Source organism: Hippoglossus stenolepis, chromosome 15, assembly GCF_022539355.2.
Source record: "Hippoglossus stenolepis isolate QCI-W04-F060 chromosome 15, HSTE1.2, whole genome shotgun sequence".
Taxonomy (NCBI): domain Eukaryota; kingdom Metazoa; phylum Chordata; class Actinopteri; order Pleuronectiformes; family Pleuronectidae; genus Hippoglossus; species Hippoglossus stenolepis.
In genome coordinates, this window is record NC_061497.1 from 8,358,470 (window position 1) to 8,372,533 (window position 14,064).

Here is a 14,064-nt window from a genome sequence, read left to right on the forward strand (position 1 = left end):
AGGTTGAACGTTGTACTCCAAGAGGAATGAGCAGTGCCCCCAGCCTTCTTAGAGATCAGTCTGTTGAACACGTTCTTGACTCTCATCTTGCAGGGAGTTAAAGCGAGTAGTACGACAGCATCCTGATTACACTCTCCTAGATGTAAGAACGGAGGCCATTCGCTGGGAGCGGGAGGGACAACCTGATGAGCCTAGGGGTAGGAGGTATTCAGTCCCTTCCTTTAGTGCTATGCAGTATTCTGAGGGTAAGGCATCTACTAGCTCTGGTTGCACAGAAATGGCACAGTTAAAGCAGATGTTACAGAAACAGCAAGAGCAGCTTAATCAATTGACACAAAGTCTATTTGTTTCCAGAGAGCCTGAGGGAAGAAGTGTTCCAGCAGCTACAGGCATCCTGCAGACTGTACAAGGAGTTTTTGTGAGTGTAAAGGAAATTGCCCAAGAGGCTATCTCAGCTGTTCCAGAACGCTCAACCGATGACCTGATAGCCCTACAAGGAGCCGATTCAGCCATTAGTACTGTCCTCTATTTCTGTCAGCAACGTTGGATGCCAAGCCGTGTAGAGAGACACAAACTCAATCCTACAGCAAAAGGGTTGTTGCGCCAGTGGGGTCGTCTCACTGTGAGAAAAAAGGACTTCTGCACAGGACGTAAACCAACGGCCTGATGGTGGAGAGTGTGTCTATCAGCTGGTGCTTCCAGAGAGCCTGAGGGAAGAAGTGTTCCAGCAGCTGCACAACCATCGCGGTCATCAAGGTATAGAGCTAACCACAGAGTTAATTCAACAAAGGTGCTATTGGCTAGGTATGGGAAAAATTATCAAAGACTGGTGCCAAACATGTAGATGATGCAGTGTTGCTAAAAATTTGCAGCCACAAGTTCAAGCTCCTTACTCAGGTTGTCCCTACCAGAGATCAGCAGGCCTCTACAGTAGCAGTTGTGCTAACTAAGGAGTGGTTCTACAAATTTGGGGTCCCAGCTCGACTGCACTCTGACCAGGGTCGCAGTTTTGAAACACAATAATCAAGCAATTGTGTGAGTTGTACGACATTAAGAAGTCTAGAACCATTTCTGGACCCCCGAAGTTTTCCAGGTTGTGAAACCGCCCGAGCAAGGCGTTGCAGTGTATGCCATTGCCCCACAACATAGGCTGACAGAGGTACGTCATGTCCATCATTCCATGCTCAAACCTGTATCTGTTCCTGGTGGTTTTCCTGTTACTGCTGGTTATCCTATTCCTGTAGCTAGGCATGATCCAGCTACGACAAGCCCTGTCACGGAGGAGCGTGATCTGTGGGTGGCAGTAGATAATTCACTTAATGGTAGTATGTTCTCTCGCAGAATGCATTCCCACTTTCTTTAATCTATAATTTTAGAGGTCTGCAGCATGCTTGATTGCTTTATTTCTGTGAAAGCAATTAACGTTAGGTTTCCATTGTTTTAAGGGTTCTGCACATGTTCCCTGTTTTATCTTAGCATGCTGCTTGACTAATCCAGGGAACATCCAAAGAATGGAGCCATCCACGCCAAGCATAACTGTATTCCCATTGCGTCAGCTAATTGACATGTAATGTATTATGTAACAAACATTGGCATGTAAAGCGTATTCTAACGAACAAAATTTTAACATATTCCGGTCGAACCCTGGTTACAGATGGCTCCACTGGCTTACTCAAAGTCCAAAGGCTCTTTTGGGATTCTCTACTTTCCAGGAATGAGTGAACAGAAAAGGTTGTCTGCTGATCACTAAATCCAATCACTAAATCCATTTAATTCTGAAACAGGAGAGCATCCAGGCAGTTGCACGGCCGGTCCGGAGCCAGTGCCTGTTCTGGAACCAGTTCTTTGTGTTTCATTGGCCAAAGAACTGGGGGCGGGATTATCATGACCAAGACGACCAAAAAGAGAAAATTAAACTGGTTCTTAGAAGGATTGCAGGTTGAACCAGCCCTGAACCAGCCCTGAACCAGCACTTAGTTCATTTAGATGGAAAGGGTATCAAAGCCCCTACCCAGGGGTTGAATTACATCTTGTAATGTGGGGTTAGGGGCTTTGTGCAAAACAATGTTTGTGTCTGTTTAAAATTAAACAGAGCCTTTTACTAACAGGGCAAAGACTAAGAGCTAGTTCCTTTTCATTAATTAACCTTTAAATTAACCTTTTGTCTCTCTGAACCTTTCCATCCACCTCAATCAGCCTTCTGTCTGACTGACTGACACGTACCTGACTAACATTGGCTAATGTCTGCTTTTAGGGAAACCCCTTTAAACATTACATTGAAAAACCATGTCACAGGTCCAACTTTTACATGGTCTGATACCTCATTTATATTCTTACAGTCACAAAGTAAATGTGCTTTAATAATTGTTTTAATTATTGAGTATGAGAAAAATGCAAGAAGATATACAGTTTTCTTGTTTAGCTCTCAAAAAATGTATTACTCCAGTGAATATTGGCCTCCAAGATTATATTTTGACAAACCATCATCTCTGAAAAGCTCAATTTTAAATTTTTAAAAGAAAATTCAATCATGTAAATTCAATTCACATACCAAATACGTGTCGCATCTCTGTTTATGACTTCATCTGTATGCCAAAACAATGGACTCCTCAAGTAGCATGTGTAAGAAATAATGTCCAACAACACATTATACTGATATTTTTCCCCTTCAAAACTTCCACTGTAAGAAAAAGTCTTACACAAGCTCGGAGCAGGTTGTGTGTACGTGATGTTGTGAGAATGAGCGCTTGTTGTTCGAGTGAGAGAGATCCCCCAAGATTGTATGCTCTCATTTTGGAGCTGGATTTAGAGGTTTGATGGGGTTAAGATTCTTATCTGTCTCTAAATCCTGTGGTTGTATCCGTGCAAAATCTATTTCACCTCACACACACACACACACGGGGCGTGGTCAAGGCAGATTTATGGGTCCAGGTGTAAGGATGGATCAATTAATCCGCCAACGTCTGCGAGAAACATTTGTTCGCACAAATCTCACACGTTTTTAGTGAATTGAGACAATGACCATAATGATCCATTAAAGTTCTTTATATCTGGTATGTTGGTATCCAGTTAATATTGAACAAATAATATGAAAGAATATTTAAAAAATAATGGTGTATAATAATCGTAAAAATCTTTACAAATTGCATCACAGACATAAAAACCTAAAATGTTAGATTTTTCAAGAGAGAAAAAAAGAACATTTGTCGGAATTGTAATCTTAGTTGCTATAGATGTTGTTGTTTTCTTGTTTTGTTATCTTAGAACTATGCTAATTATATGATTAATTGTTGTTTTCAAATATACAAAAATAAGCTATAAAACTAGATTTCATTTCGGATAGAGAAAAAGTCAATATGTTTTGTCAGGTTTTGGGGGGAACTGCATTATAGCGTGTGATAAGCAAAGAGCACGGCATAGTTTGCAAGTGTCGGAGTAAATGGGATCACGAAAAAGACTTTTGTGAGGCGGTGATTAGTTGCCCAGAGGTGACCTACTGAGCAGTTTATGGTGTGTGAAGCCAGTACATTGTCATTGCCGTTTTGTGAGCATATGTAACCATGGCAGAAAATTGTGTTTAATCCGCCGCTAATGTGTGCTGCCGGGCCACGCTCTCTGCACCCATCTGACCTCCCATAGCTTATAAAGCTCTTACTCTGATCAAAGCTCTAAAGCCTGGATTATAATCAGAGGGTCATCATAGCGAACATTAGGTGAGAAGAACGATTCCGCCCGACACCCTTGTTGTGTGAAAGAGTATTTTAGTAATCTCAGTGCCCTGATTAAACAGTGTGCAGACCTTAATCTCATGAATCAGTGGCACCGCGTTTCATGTGTCAAGAGGAGACAACGAGCTACTGGAAATTCGGAACGCTGGCGACCTTTGACTGTAAAAATATCTCAAACAAACAGTGTGGAAGAAAAGAGACATGCGAGTGGCGCTCAAATGCAAAGGCTCAAAAACATCTAAATTAACTAGATTTTATTATGTAATACGACTCAAAACAGGTAAAGCAGCAGCTTCAAGTCCAGGGCATCCAGGCAGCTCGTGTCTGTATGGGTCCTAAAAAGAATGCATTTGCCAAGATGTCGCCAAGCGGAACCCCGGTTTCAGCTCAGACGAAATACTGGGTCGACAAGGGCCTGACATTGACTCTGAAACTGTTGAAACATGTGGGTCACGTCCACAGCTGTTTCACTTGTTCAAGACACTGAGCGGCAACTTCTGTCGCCCCTCAGGCAAAAAGAAGCTGAGGACAACAAGGGGGGGGGGGTCTCTAAGACCAGAGAAACAATGCAGTGTGCACCTGTGTGTGTGTGTGTGTGTGTGTGTGTGTGTGTGTGTGTGTGTGTGTGTGTGTGTGTGTGTGTGTGTGTGCGTGTGTGTGTGTGGGTGTGTGTGTGTGTGTGTGTCACTGTGCTCATGTAAAGTACCTCAGGTAAGTCTTTTATTTCTATGATTTATTTAAAGTCATTTCAATCCAAAAAATCAACACAGTACCCTCGCACAAAAAACAAATATACAAAAATCAACAAACAAGAAATGTTACATGAAGTTGTATAAATATGAATAGCAGTTAAATAAACAGAATAGAAGACAAAGAAACAGTAACATATTTTAGACAGACAGTATCGGGCATAGACATTTCTAAGGGTTAGTCAGTGATTCATTTTAATGCTTATTATTATGTTATTGATATATGCTAGACAATATGTAGATTGCAGTGAATGAGGACTGCTGGTGGTGTGTACAGTTGGTTGTGTTAGCAGTGATGCAGAAATATATTGTCGGCTGTTTATCTGTTAATGTGTTTATTGTGACGTCCAACGTTCGGGGACAGAAAGACACAATGAAGATAAATTGTGTAATGGAATCAGTTAATGTATGTTTGTTGTGGTGATACATGATTCAGCAGTATCACCATGGTCAGTGTTAAGTTGGTTGGTTGTGCTGTGGATATGTGGTTACTGGGAGACGAAAAAGGGGCTGACAAGTTTAATCAATACCAGGTTTAAATTAACCTTCTTCTTGAAACTTTTTACATGGCCATGGATCAGGTCGACTTAACCGACCATCAACCTTTTAAAAAAGTCTGGTTCAACCATCCTGCTCAGCCATATTGGGTCATAGTGATATTTAAGAACTGCCATTTTCAGATCATGTTAGCTGCGGATTATTTGCAATGGTGCCATGATTTCTACTGACAAGGTGATGCAAACATAAAATAAATAGAAATAGTTTAAAGTATAATGCTGTGTGTTGTCTTTCATTGACATCAGAGGCAACTAAATTGAATTTGCAGCACTTGGTGATCAGGAAAAAAGGGAATATTCAAAAAATTTGAAAATGTAAGCCGACTCTTCAAAGTATTAATGAACGGTGAAACATCTCTAAATGAAAAATCAAATAAGATTGTGAGTGAAGGTGAAATCATAATTATAAATCTGACAGGAAAGAGACAAATGCTCATTTTATTTCAAGTCCTACAGCGTAAAGAACCCATCGGATAATACAGGAGTGTCTGATCTTCCTTGTTGCTGCTGTTTGTCCTTTACAGTTTGTGTCACTGTTCCAAGTCTGGGTACGTGCACAAACACCCAGACTCTCACAGATGCAAAAAAACCCACATAGGACAGAGTGTTGAAAAGAAACAGTTGAGTCATCTCATTCCTGATTCCCTGCTGGCGATGGGGGCAGCTCTCAAGTCCCTGAAATTGTATCAATAGCATGTGTTGTCTCTTCAGTTTGGATTAAGGTGTCGATGAAGGCAGGGGGGATGCGCTGGAAGCCTGGGAGCTCCTGTGTCACCGCCAGAGCGTCTGCTGCTTTTGACGCCAACACTTTCACGTACTCGACACAACACCAAGGATGCATTCACAACACAAACACACACACACACACACACAAGCTAACCTCAAAGACCACGAAGCAGCCTTTTCAGAGTAGCCCCAGATTTAGTGGCAGGGTGCAACTGAATGTGGACTGCAGTCTGGTGCCCTCACACAAGATCTTGTTACAGTGTTGGATTATAAAAGATGACAGGGACAATGGATTGTTTATGTGGATGACATAATTCTCTGATGTGCACAGAAAAAACAATTGATATCTAAAAGAACGTATTTTAATCAGGAGTAGGAACAGCCTTGAGAGTTGATAATGATACAAATAAATGTGCTATTTGTGTGAAATATATGGTGGCCCCTAAGGACAAAACACACAAAAGAGGGAAAAGCACAAGCATTAAGAGAGCGCACCAAAAACACAACATGTATGAGAACACACACAATACTTGTTGCGTTTCACTCAGAACCACAGATTCTTCTGAGCAAAAGTCATGGGATCACATTAGTCGTCAGAGTTTCTCCTGCCAGCCCCCAAGTAAAACCTGCTACAGGATTCGCAGGGTGATGAGCGTGTGGGTGTGTTGATGATGTTTCTAACATGCAAATATTTCAGGATGAAAATACGGTGCCAAGACACCGATGTCAAGAGAGGTTATAGTGATAAGGGGTGATGCTGGTGTTGATGTGCTGTAAACAAAAACAAGGGATTTCTTTAGCCTCATTAATACGTTACATCCTGCCTATGACCTGAACACGATGTGAACACGTGAACACACAAAAAGTCTAATACTGTATATGTGTGAAAGACAAACTCCGGAGAAAATCTGCATGGCAATCCAATAAATAAAGAAGAATTGAGATGAATCTCAATTTGACAGGTATTCAATTTGGTGGCTGGAAAAAAATAAAAAAGATAACCTCTAATTGCTTACAAATTACAGTAAATTTTTTAAACATCAACCGACAACATAGTTGCAAATTTAGTAAACAGATGGGTGTGTCTGATTTTGGCGAATCCAACCAATTATGGACAAAACAATTCAGGATTCTTTATTAGATTTGTGTTTAAAAATCAGGATCACGGACTGGACCTAAGCACGATCACATGCAGTGGGCTGGTTTAACCCCCAAAGATGACAGCAACAGATTTTAACGGAACCTTTGGGTCAGATTGGTTGATGGTTGGACGGTACTCCATTTTGAGTTAGTACTACATTTGGATTGTGTCCCTTCTGATATAATAAGGCTTTCATCAGCATGTACGAAAAGCTTGGTCCTGCTGTTCTGTTGTTGTGCTAGCGTGTTTGGGAAATCCTCCGCCTCCTCACAGGTGTTAAATAGTTATATATTGTGAGAATCTTTAGGTTAATCTTGTTGGGGGTACAGGGTCATTGGTGGTCAATCCCCCGAGCACGGGTGTCACCTGAAACGTGGAACAAAGTTAAGAAGGGTCATTGTAGGTCTCCGATTAGGTGACACGAATAATCTGATGCTGCGCTACAAGCAGTAGAGGTCACACTGGGAACATGTGCGGTCAACTCCTCGTGGACAGAGGAAGATAAGTCATCGAAAACAACAAATGAGGACGAGTCCTTTGAATCTCTGAGGTCTTTTGAGTTTATTGAGCTCGTGCACTTTGGGAAGAAACCTAATATTTATTACTTGTGTAAAGTGTAAAGGAATAAATCTTCTTCAATAACCCCCAAATGTAATATATGTACATACAGTGAACTTCCATGTATGGGATATAACTACATATGAAGTAAAAATAAAAATATATACATAATATGTAAAAATTATATACAAAATCTTTTAGAAATTGGGATAATTTAATATATTGACATATATGGGGGCCATGTTAATATGTATGTGTATCTATGTATAATACATACTTTTACAAAATGTATATATCATGTATAAATAATTTATACATATCACATAAATTATTTGTATAGATGTGCAATAACAAAGTACACATACATAGGTAGTACACCTTTACATGTATGTGTGTTATGTAAATGTTAGTTATATGTGTGTAGTACAGTCTTGACATTTCAAGAATTTAAATATTTATATCCAATATATGATTTTGCTCAATTTACATTTTCCTCAGATATGTGTTTACAACAAACATACATGTTTTACATTCAAGCGTATTTTTTTATATGTATATATATATCTGCTTATATTATAGACATATGTATAACATACATATATCCATCCCAAGTCCTATCAAAATAGGTTCATATTAGATTGGAAAATACAAAAGATAGACATGTATGTTTCAAGAAAATCAAATCGGCAAATAGATTTTTTGTAAATGCAGTTTGAATAAACTCTATATAATTAAATATGTATAATTAACAGATGGTCATAACACGTAATACCATAAAAAATATAACGGCACAGATATTTTGAATATATGCACAAATACAATTGCTTTTGGTATTTTATATATGTTGTAAACTTTAATCTTCATCTACAGGGGTGTATATATGTGATGATAATTTATCACCCTCTAGGTAACATATATGGCAGCATCACTCTTGTTATAAGGAAAAACATTTTTATGTCATATATTACATTTCTCTATAGGCTAACTTCCTACTACACCTTGGTTAAGAAGATGATGGTCAAACAACCATCGTCAACTCTGGTGTTTATATAACAAAAAGGATAAAAAAAGTTAGTTGCACTTACATGATTCTTGCCATTCTGGATTTGTACCCTCATGGTTGAATGCACTTATTGTAAGTCGCTTTGGATAAAAGTGTTATCTAAATGATATATGTAATGTAATGCTCTACTTTGTGATATCTAAACAGCTCTATTTGGTCAAATGATTGAAGGAAAGCCAATGGAGGCCCATTGTCAATCTCTAAACAACCTCACTTACTTCGTTTTATCCAGCCAAACACTTAAAACACACATGCACAGATACACATCAGTCAGTTTTGCCATCCCGTACTGATACGGATGCCAAAGAAACGCCATCACTTAAACATCCTCAATGATGCCAAGAGCGTAACAGTCTTAACAGAGCGTAAGCCAGAAAGAGGTATCAGAGAATTAACCAGATCTGTTTTAATTGAAATTTAAGGAATGACTAAATTGTCTCAGGTAAACATTGACACGCTGGGATAGCGTGAAACCTTTGCTGTATGACTATGGGTTGTATATTAACTGTTGTTTGCTTCACGGTGGTTCGCAGTTCCGCGAGGCTCTCAGATATATGTAAGATAAGAAGGACAGGAGGCAAGAGCGGGGGGGATGAGTTGTACAAGAACTGGCTCTGGTCCAAAACATAAAGCAGACAAGCCCCCTTCTGTGAAATCCAATCCTCTAACTAGTACAGTTGCGTGCCATGACTCCGATGTCAAAGTCCAATGTCGATATTCCCTCTACTGTGGTTTAATCTCTTTGCCTGATTTGACTCCTTTAGTCGGATTTGTAGGTGACGCCTGAAACATCTCCGCAGATTAAGAATTGTTACGAGATTCTGCGTAGAACAGATTTATTATATATGTATACAAACACACACACACACACTTTTATATCATCCGAGCACGTCGTCTGTGGGCCATCTTTAAAAGGTCCAGAATGCTGCAGGAGTGATGCTGACCAGATCCGGCAAGATGACCCACTTCACATCTTAAATTCCTGACAATGGCTTCCAGTTCAATGTTCTTATTCTAACATACAGAGCTCCAAATGGTCAGCCACCTCTGTACATCTCTTATCCGCCTCAACTGTAAATTAACAGCAGGGCACTTAGGTCTCTTGACAAGAGCTTAAGGGGATTAAAACACTAAAGGTGAAGTATTGGCTTCAACACCGTGGAATGCCCCTATAAGCCTGCACATAACACTCTTGTCTCTGTTGACAAATTTAAAAAGCAGCTGAAAAGTCATGTATTCAAAGTGACTTTAACTGGTTTTCCTAAGTTTGTGCTCATGTTTTATTGTTTGGTTCTTTTATTGCTTATTTCTTTAAATTGTTTACCCCTTATAATCAGCATCTGTCCCAAAAATCCAGTAAAAAATCATCATAATAAACTTAATTTTTTATAAAGCACCTTTTTAAAACAAAGTTACAAGGTGCTTTACAAGTTAAAAATGAAACATTGAAGACAAACAATAGCTATTTGAAGATCACACAACATAAGAGCACAGATACAGAAATATTAAAATGCTACAGATGAGAAAAGAGTAAAAAGAAGATAAAATAAAACATAATGAAATGAGGAAAATCCAAGAATCGATTTCGTTTGACTTCGTACATGATTTATTAATGATATACATCAAATAATTACTATTGTATGAAGGAATTTGATCATTGTTTTATAATTTTAATAAAAACAATCCATTTCATGTATTTTCTTATCTGCAAATGACTTAATAATGTAATTGAATTAAGAAAGGATTGAGAAAATCATCTTGAATGTGACAGCATTAATAAGTATTTTGTCTCAAAGCGTCAGAGTTGAGCGCCACACGCGGTCGTCAGTTACCGCTCAGACGGTCCGTCTGTCGGAAAGCCTGCTAAATTAATTTGTAGCAAAACACTTCTTCCTGTAAATCCAATAAATCTAAACAAACAAAGTCATAGCGGTGCGACAGTGGCTTAACGGGCAGTCAACTCTATTAAGCATTAAACTCATTTCCAACATGAAAAGTCCGTCTGCCATGCCAATGAGTCAAACGCTTAACTTGTTTAGGAAGTAAAAATATTTCTTAATTCCATTAAGCGGAAAAAATATGGTTTTTTTTCAAGAGCCGTTGGACATTTTGTGGGCAATGCCACTTTGCACTGGGAGTTCGCGAGGCTTTAAAATGGTTAGAATTGACTGGCGTCTTTTACAGCGTGTCTATTAGGCCCTGATTTAATTTGAGACTATATATTTATAGTCCCTGCAGCAAGAACAGTGACTTGGCCCCTCTCTTTGTAATTAGTTGTGTCTCTGCCTCTGTGTCATTAGATTAGGTCGGAATCCCAGACGCTCAGACTCTGTACTTTAAACACCACCGCAAATGGGTTAATGCAACCCAAAATTCATTACTACAGCATTAGTTTTATCTGGTAGACGAAGCGTCTCTCTCTCTCGTTCTTGTTCTCTCTGTCACACGGGTCAGTGGACACACACACACACACACACACACACACACACACACACACACACACACACACACACACACACACACACACACACACACACACACACACACACACACACACACACAGATACATACACAAGACATTTGCACTAAATTTCACATAAAGTCAAATGCTGTAAGAGTCATGTTGCTCTCTCCTTCTTTGTGTCTGACTAAACTTCTGGGCTCAAAGCTGTATTTTATAAGAAAATGGTAAAAACAAAAACTACTTTTGATAAGATTATGAATTGAGGTACAGTTCCTATTTTTTAAATTCAGACTATAGATGCCAATAAACACATGTGCCGGAAGTGCATGTAAAGACTGCAGTTGCCCTCACTTGACTCAACTGACTTGTGGTGTTCAACAAAGCTGCTTGGATTCAAGTAAAAAAAAGTAGATTGGAAGTAAATGGTAAATGTCTGTATTTATATATCGTTTTTCTCTTCTTGATGACCACCTCAGCTGTCAGGGTAATTTGGGTATCAGTATCTTGCCCGAGGACACTTCGGCACACAGAATAGGGGAGACGAGAATCAAACAGCCGTCCTTCTGGTTCCTGGACAACCCGCTCTACATCCTCAGCCACAGAAGCGAAGGTTCGCCTCTAAAATATTTGGGTGTGTGTGAAACCGGGCCTTATGAATCGGCTGGACTTGAAGGCAGAACACAGAGAGAGAGAGGTGGGCAAAGTTTTAAGGGATTTATTGTAAAACTTGCAGAAAGGATGTAGAATGGGAGCAGGTTGACTGATTCCAGAAGTCGGGATAGGCGAGGGCTCAAGCCGTCAGAATCCAGATCCAATAGCCTCAGCACACAGACGGTGATGTTGTGGCATGAACCGCTCTTTATGTACCGCAGCAGGCTGGATGAGTTGATTGTAGATTGATGCTCAGGCGTTTAGTTGGTGGGAAAACGGGAAACACCTACATCCTAAAAACAGCAGGGCAAACGGAGTCAACACAAAATAGCACGTCAGTCTCATACTTTGTTGTATTTTCTGTATTTACTGCAGTTATTTACATTACATTTATTGCATGTAGTGTTGTATCTGTATGTAATGTGGTTTAAATGACTAGAATTGAAGGCCAATTCTATAAACGAGACTTAAAGAACAAGAGTAATACTGTTATCACACCAAAATTTGTGGGTGTATGCATGTTTTTTAAATGCAGGTAAAGCCGCTAAAAAGGTGATTGGCATTGCCAGCCGAGGAGTTTTCCCCCACCATCATGTTTAATGTCACAAGCTCACCGGAAACCAACACGTCGTCAACCAGTGCCTGAAGCAGGAATCCATTCCCATCGCCGACAATAGCCAGATGTTAGTGGGTGTTGGTGGGGTTTTTTTGACCAATGGGAAGGGAGATTTAAAGATGTCCATGAAGACATTTATCTCATGGTGATAAATCTGAGATGGACATTTAGGACGGGTACAGGGAAAGGAAATGCCCCTATCATGTTACAATATGTCTGTCATGGACAAGTTCTGTTTTTACTCCTTATAGTTTATGTCCCCCTGTATGTTAAGAAAACATAGTTTAATTAACCATGCATTTGTCGTGATGTCATTCTACGATAAATCTTCAGAGAGAGAGTTTCTCCGTTGCCTTTTAATGTAAATAATAAATTATTTGTTTGTAGCCTCATTGTATACATGCTGAATGCATGAAAGTGCAATGTCTGGGAATAAAAGATAGTAGAAAAGTTGAATGGAAATTGCAGAAAAAGCTGCTGAAATAAAGTGTGGACATTCCCATGTTTCCACACACATGTCGAATCATCTGTCATATGTATTATTGAAAAGACACGGTTAGATATGCCTGCAGGAAATGTATCCTCGTGGATTGAGTTCACCCTTTTTGTGGTGTCTCCGCCTCCTTGTTTCCGAGCAAGGACAATCCCAGCATCTACATCTCACAGGCAAGATAAACAGATCCATATGTTGTGTCTATTAAATTACCAATATGATGTCAGGGTTAAAAAACAGGATACCACAGAGCCAAGAGCACGCTTGAGGAGCCGGGTCCTAACAGACTCTCTGCACCGCCTTAAATCCAGAGAATCAGCTTCCTGTCCTCTTCTTCTTCTTCCTCCTTGTCATGGACAACCTTCACATGTACTTGCTTGCTTGTCCTCTGCATGACCTGTCAGGAACCCTCAGTGGCCCAACATTCTTCTGCATTTGTCCCAGGTGTGACCAGAGAGGTGAAATTCATGCACCATCACTCACATTGATCGTCTCCTTCCTGTTCTGCATCTTCTCTCGTGCTGTCTGTAGGAGAGGGAAACAAATGGTGGAGTGTGTCACATTATATCTCATATTATAGCGCTGATTGAGGAAAAGCAGACCCAACCATCACTGTCACTCTCCTCTCTGACCCCAAACCTTAAAGAGCAGCCACATGGCAACCTCATGCGTGCAAAGAAAAGGAGGGGAAGAGAAATACACTGATGCTCGCCCTTGTTCTTCTCCCCAATCATGCTTCTCTGTTCATGTCCTACGGCTCTGATTACAACTTATTACCCTTCACTATCTTGGGAAGCGTTCATCTTTATGTGAGAACTTAGATCACTTCCTGTCCTGAGGGTTCCAGATCACAAACCTTTCAGCTGTTTGCGCCTGTATTACCTGATTTATCCCATGTTTCTAATACAGTATTTACAGTATTTGTTCATATTTTATATCACTTAAAGCTGTTTATATATACATATATACATATATACAGCACTGCAAGAGCTAGTGGAGCAAGTCTAAGAGATGGATTTAATTGATAATGTATCTGTATAGCAGCGTATAGTGCTTTATTTACACACTCATTTCTCATTTGGAAACATTGCAAGTAAATTACATCACTGATTACATTACATTACAGTCCACACAAAGAAAATAAAAATCCATCTTAACGGTGCAAAGCTAAATTAAAAAGATAACAATAAACATCTAATAATTTATAATTAGCTTAATAATGTAATATGGTTTATAATTCAGAATGCGAGAGTGCGAGAGGGTGGAGAGAGCTAAAGCCACAGTGGAGCTCAGACTTTGCATCCAATGCATCTGTGAT